Consider the following 6,583-nt stretch of genomic DNA (forward strand, 5'->3'; position numbering starts at 1 on the left):
CGTCATTTGGCATGCGGATGATAGGACACTTTAACATTTCTCAAAAAGTCTCCTGAGCACTGGTTTAGATAACTCTTGCTAGCTTAACCAATAATAATCTCTGGTTTATTGGTATGTCAAATCACAATTGGTCTACGCTACGCGCTGCAAGGAGCCGCTGCAAAATAGCGTCAGGAAGGAACTTGTTTTGGTGGAACATGTGTTGGTACAACCTCTAAATACAATTATGAACCTGAAAATTAGCACAACATGGGCGCTTTGAGTAAAGATATGGAAAGACGACCCAGTGCTCCACATCGTTAGGTAAATTGATGTCCGCCTCTGCTGTCTATTATCCATTAAAGGCATAAAACGCTAATGCTTCTCTACCGCTCCAACTCACCAAGCATCTTCACAAATGATGCAGTTGCTTCCCATCTTTGTGCACAGAGAGGGGAATGTGTGTCCTGTGGACTGTGTAATTAACATGAAAGGCAGGCCGGTCTATGCCAGGTGAAACCAGACCAGGGGCAGGGTGTACAGTACAGCGTTCCTTGCTCTGTTGATCGGAGTCATTATCAGGCAGCTGAACTGCAGTGAACTGAACCCCAGCAGCTGTTAACCAGCCGACAAGCTTCCTACTGCAAAGATGTTTGTTTGCTTGTTCTGCCTTTTTCTTTAAAAAAAAAAGGAAGATACACTCTGAATCATTCCATGTCGACCACACAAACTTCCTAAATCAGGAATACACACTACATGCATGCAATCACTCGCACACGCACGCACACACGCGGCACAGATGGCTAAAAGAGAGACACACGCAAACACAAACATGCTCACGCACACACAGGAAACAAATGCGGGATCGGGACACGGACGGATTTACCCCAAGGGTTTCCTGAGTGGACGCCCAGGGACTCAGGTATTACATTTAAATATATTGAAAACGCGTTGGTACTGACATTCATTCATTCAAACCTTTATTTAACCAGGATAAAAAACTCCTTGAGATTAAAAATCTCTTTTACAAGAGTGTCCTGGCAAGTGGCAGCAGCTTGTTTCAGACAGAGACACTTACATGTAAATACATAAACACACTTTCACTTGCGTCATGCGACATGCGTGGGTACAGATGGCAATTCAGGAGTCCAAAACCCTCTGATATGTACATTTTAGTTCCTTATTACACCAAATTTAGGAAAAAGCTATTTATGTATTATCATGGCAGCTATAAAAAGTCTATGTGTGTTTTTTTAAACACACATAGACACACATACACACACACACACATAGATCTGTGTTAATGCAACATTTAAGGATGTTTCATTTACTTTGCGTCAGTGCTTGGCCTCATTTGACCCCAAAAAAATAATTAAAAAAAAAGATTTACCCAAAATACACTAAAACTGAAAATAATCGCCACCCCAGTTTACCTTTTCCTGTGATGCAACTGATCCTGTCTGATCTTTTTTTTTTTTTTTTTTTTTTTTCTAGAAATAACTTCCCTTTTTCTTTTTGCCAGTGTCTGCATTTCACACCCTTCAATCCTTCTGGCCCCTTTAATTGTGCGCCTTGGCTTTGTGTTGGAACACAGCATTGTGCTCATGTAATTTTTTGTGGATCATTTTTATTGGGAACAAATTATTTCTTTTTCCTGGAAACGAGGTGATTTGTTATGGGTCCACTTTTTGCTGAGCCCCCCCGTTAACCCACCAACTGTGTACACACGGCACACTTTAATGCACACAGACACAAACGGACACATGGACACACACACACACACACACACACATTTGTTCACTTTTAAAATAGGCAGTCAGGTTCATAAACATAAAAACTGGCGTTCTTTCACAGACAAACTCTTAGACACCCAGAGGACTTTACTGTGAGGACCCCCCACTGTGCTCCAACTAGAAATATAAGTCATTGAGTCATTTCATATGCCTCGCCTTCTTAGTCGGCAGATTTTACGAAGGTGTCAAACAGCTTGCGTTGCTTTGTTTTCCTGCTGCAAGAGCCAATGACCATTTAGTGGAGTCACAACAAGTGGAGGGATATGTTTGATGACTGGATGACCCACAGAGTCTCAGACCCTCAACCATATCTGGTGGTTATAGCGGGGTGAATATGGCTGATTTTAGCTACACTCGCGCTGTGACTACAGGGGATTGTGATCATGGCGAATGTTGTAGAGATCACCATGATCTCAATTAGAGCCAGACCGATATATATCGTCAGGCCGATATTAGGCTTTTCCTGATCTATCGGTATTGACAATTATAATAGCCGATAAAAAATAATAAATTATTCTGATAAATTAATATATATTCAGTATTAGTGCCTTCCAGGCAGTACTGCTAAGATTAGGCAAAGGGGGGTAAGCATCTCCTCTCTAAGCATAGCTCGCATTGCGCCATTTTATTGCTACAAAGCATTCTCCTGCCGTTCGCATCCCATTGACTCCCATTCATTTTGGCGTCAATTTGACAGCAAACAACTTTACATCTGAAGCGTTTAAAGACTCTACTTGTTTATTTATTAAGAAACACTACAATGTACAAAAGGCTCCGTTACCTTGTAGCCTACGTTATGGCTTGGTAGCAGACGTTTTTGTAAAAAAGGCTAACAATTGTGTCATAACCACGCGACTTGCTGTTGCATAGTCAACAAATCACCGTATTGTCTGTATTGTCCGTGTTGTCCGTATTGTCTTGTGCATTACGTTGTGATGTTTGTATTACCATGTTGCTGTCTGCACATATCGTTTTCAGGGAGTGCGTGTGGCGGCGCTTGTATTAGCAGCGGCCCGGAGGCATGCTCCAAATGGTATTTCGTTGCCTTGTACTTGTACATGTGTAATGACAATAAAGTTATCTATCTATCTATCTATCTATCTATTGTCAGGAGAAGCTTGCAGATAGTTTCGACTTACATCAGCTGTTTAGGTTCAATCACTAATGTTAACTAGCATGTTAGCAGTAATTAGCCTGTGCCTATGTTAATGTTAACTAGCATGTTAGTTAGCAGTAATTAACCTGTGTCTATGTTATGTTAACTAGCATGTTAGTTAGCAGTAATTAGCCTGTGTCTATGTTAATGTTACTAGCATGTTAGCAGTAATTGCCTGTGCCTATGTTAAGTTAACTGCATGTTGGTTAGCAGGTATTAGCCTGTGTCTATGTTAATTTTAACTAGCATGTTAGTTAGCAGTAATTAGCCTGTCCCTATGTTATGTTAACTAGCATGTGGTTAGCAGTATTAGCCTGTGCCTATGTTAATGTTAACTAGCATGTTAGTTAGTAGTAATTAACCTGTGCCTATGTTAAGTTACTACATGTTGGTTAGCAGTAATTACCTGTGCCTATGTTAATGTTAACAGCATGTTAGTTAGCAGTAATTAACCTGTGTCTATGTTAATGTTAACTAACATGTTAGTTAGTTAGCCTGTAGGGGAGAGCCGGGACAGTGTGAAACACTTTTTAATTAAACGTAATTTACAAAGCGGTCGAATCACACTGAAAGCTGATATTTTGTAACCAGCAACCTACACCTGTCATCTGTCAAATACAGTTGCATGTTCAGCTTTGAACAAAACCGTTCAGGAGTTATTACAGCAAAATGGGACGTGCGTAATGTTTCATCCGTCCCTCCTGGACGGGACGAATACCAGCATGCGGGACGAATGAAACATGCAGTTTAAGCCATATAATCTTCCAACAACTTTAATATTTACTGTATATCATGGATGGACTTCCAAAAGGTGTTATTATAGTTAGATTGGTGCAGGACATGCGCTTTGTGAATGTCTGTTAACAACTAATTCCCGTCTCCTGAAGCGCGTATGAAGCGGTTATTGAATATCATGCACTGTGGATGATTGTGCTATTTTTATAGCTAGAACAGTAAGTTTTTCTATTTATATCATGTTTCTATTGTAGAAAATGTCATTTCACTAGGTTTTACATGGGTTAGACTAATGGACATCCAAATAACGCGCCCAACCCGTCAGTCTCCATAGGATAACATGGGAAAACTCAACCCCCCTACCTGGTGGGCTGAAATATATTTTCATCTTTCTAAAACTGCTATTCCATGTCCTCACCACCATAAATATTGTACGAACACAGACATTTGTGCATTTACTTAAAATGCATGGAGTTCCAGCAGGTCGGGGACAGTTGAAACAGCTGTTTCATCCGTCCCGACATCATATGCCATTATAGCCTGTTTGCTTTTTTATGTAAACAAGCATAAATATGAAAGTCTGGGATTGTGGAGAACACTAACTGGTCTACTAAATAAGCATGTATCAAACCTTTAAATGAAAAACCCTGGTTAATAATCGAAAAAATGTGACCGCTAATGAAGTTTACTTTTGACCATCAAAACGCGTTTATCGGCTGTAACTCCGTGATGAAAGGAAATAACGGGAAGATATTTGGCTGATAGGTGGAGGTTAACATGCTCTATGTTCAGACCTAAGGAAGTCTGTCTATCATCATCGCACTCGGAGAAAACTGGAATGTTTCATCCGTCCCGCGTTTCAATCGTCCCGGCTCTCCCCTACCTATGTTATCTCCTAACATAGACCTACCTCTCCGTCTCTGCTGATTGGGAATGATTAAGATTTCTCTTGCACAGCTACCAGAAGACTTACAGCTTTCAGACGCTCAGCATCACCGGGAAAGAGCTTCTAACAGACTTCACTGGTCTCCGTCCAGAGCAACGGGATAAACACACAGAATATGGTACAAGCACACAGCAAAGCTTGCAAACTGTGGCTTTTTTAAACTCTAAAATACTTCCACACTTGCACACACTTCAGTGAAAGAGGAGGGTGCTCAAGTTCTGTTGATGGGTCTCCAGCATCTGCAGTTGCCGTGCTATCTTTTGACTGTCTGTAGCTAAGTTAGAGGAGGTTGACTGACTGACTCACAGCCCTCAACAAGTGTGTTGACAAACTGTCCCGTTCTTCTTCACCTAGACCCAACTGTCCCATTCTTCTTTACCTAAACCCAACTGTCCCATTCTTCTTTACCTAGACCCAACTGTCCCATTCTTCTTTACCTAGACCCAACTGTCCCGTTCTTCTTCACCTAGACCCAACTGTCCCGTTCTTCTTCTTCTTCTTCTTCACCTAAACCCAACTGTCCCGTTCTTCTTCTTCTTCTTCACCTAAACCCAACTGTCCTGTCTTTTCACCTAAACCCCAACTGTCCGTCTTCTTCACATAGACCCAACTGTCCGTTCTTCTTTCTTTCTTCTTCACCTAAACCCAACTGTCTGTTTCTTCTTCTTTGCTCACCTCAACCAAGCTGGTCCTGTTCTTCTTCTTCTTCTTCTTCACCTAAACCCAACTGTCCCGTTCTTGTCCGTGTGTAACAGAAACGTAAGCCCACCCACCCTGCTAAAACCTAAACCTAACTGCGTCAAAAGTGACGCCAATCGCGTTTAAATAAAACTTGTTTAGAGATACTTTTAGCTTGAATAACAACAACAAAGACACCCGACCAAGAGTCTGTATTTCATGCGATGGGAGTAAGAATTTGTTGGTCTATAATAACGTCAGAAAAATTCCCATAAAAAGATTAAGTTGAATGCATCACTTCAACAGAAATTGTATCACTAATTCAAGCTTAACAACGTCAGTTGTGAACCAGGACGTATGTGCATATGAAAAATAAAGCTCCAAATGTAGTGAACTGCAACTCTGTTTTGTTATTTCAATATTTAGGTATATACAAGTATTAGATCGGAGGTAGTGTGAATGGTTTGCTCCTGTATAACTGAATTGTTAAAAAAAAAGTTTCATGTCACAAAGTACTATAGGGCATTCACGCCCCACAGCCCAAACACCTGCATACATGCATACAACTCCGTAAAACACACTCATGCATATTCACATTCAGAACGTCAAACACACACACTCACCGCTCTGTATAACAGCATGGGATGCTGAAGGGAGGTGTTATTCTTTAGTTTTTGCAGTGACAAGTGGGCTGGCTCCTTGCTGCAGGTGACTGCTACTGTTCAGTCCCGCAGAGCTTTTACACTCAGGTACGGACATTTTTGCGACTGGTTTCGGCATTTATTTTTTCAAAAAAAAGGTAGGAATCAATCTGTGAAATCTTTTGTTTCTGTTAAACTTTGCAGAAATTGCAACAATAGACCTGTTGAATTCAATGACAAATCTAGAGATAACCTTACAAGGTCTTATGCAACTATTTAGATACTAAAAATCTGATTATTTTTTTCTCAGAATGAATGCTCTGGGAAAATGTTAATTGCATGGTTCTTAAAATACTGGAAAAGGAATGAAAAATCTCCTTGGCTACTGAACCAAAGGCACACTGTGTATTCAAATTGTTTGAAGGTGTCAGGCTGAGCGGACGCTCACAAATCTGAGGCAACAGAAAGGTTGTTGACAGCCGAACAATCAGTAATCTGAGCCTCAGCATTAAGAGCCGTAATCCAACTCCCGAATGGTTAAGAAACAAAACAAGATGTGGTCCGAGGGGTAAGCAATGTTTGCGATCATGTTTCACAAAGAAATCCGATCAAATTCAGAGTCATGAGAAAGAACATTTTTAATTTTGACTGTATA

General features: G+C 40.7%; 1 protein-coding gene and 1 long non-coding RNA gene across 2 annotated transcripts in view; one reads left to right on the top strand and one right to left on the bottom strand.

The window, feature by feature from the left end:
- LOC116671452 (uncharacterized) overlaps positions 1–6,050 on the bottom strand; it is a 22,097-nt gene extending 16,047 nt beyond the window's left edge. The window contains exons 1-2 of the long non-coding RNA XR_004327275.1: positions 6,041–6,050; positions 5,394–5,403 (exon numbers count right to left, since the gene is read on the bottom strand). This is a non-coding gene — a long non-coding RNA (uncharacterized LOC116671452). The remainder of the gene's footprint in view (positions 1–5,393; positions 5,404–6,040) is intronic.
- kcnj16a (potassium inwardly rectifying channel subfamily J member 16a) overlaps positions 5,864–6,583 on the top strand; it is an 8,322-nt gene continuing 7,602 nt past the window's right edge. Inside the window, exon 1 of the mRNA XM_032502750.1 lies at positions 5,864–6,086. The gene's annotated coding sequence lies outside the window, so the exon portion shown is untranslated. The remainder of the gene's footprint in view (positions 6,087–6,583) is intronic.

This window comes from Etheostoma spectabile, chromosome 21 (genome assembly GCF_008692095.1).
Source record: "Etheostoma spectabile isolate EspeVRDwgs_2016 chromosome 21, UIUC_Espe_1.0, whole genome shotgun sequence".
NCBI classification, from domain to species: domain Eukaryota; kingdom Metazoa; phylum Chordata; class Actinopteri; order Perciformes; family Percidae; genus Etheostoma; species Etheostoma spectabile.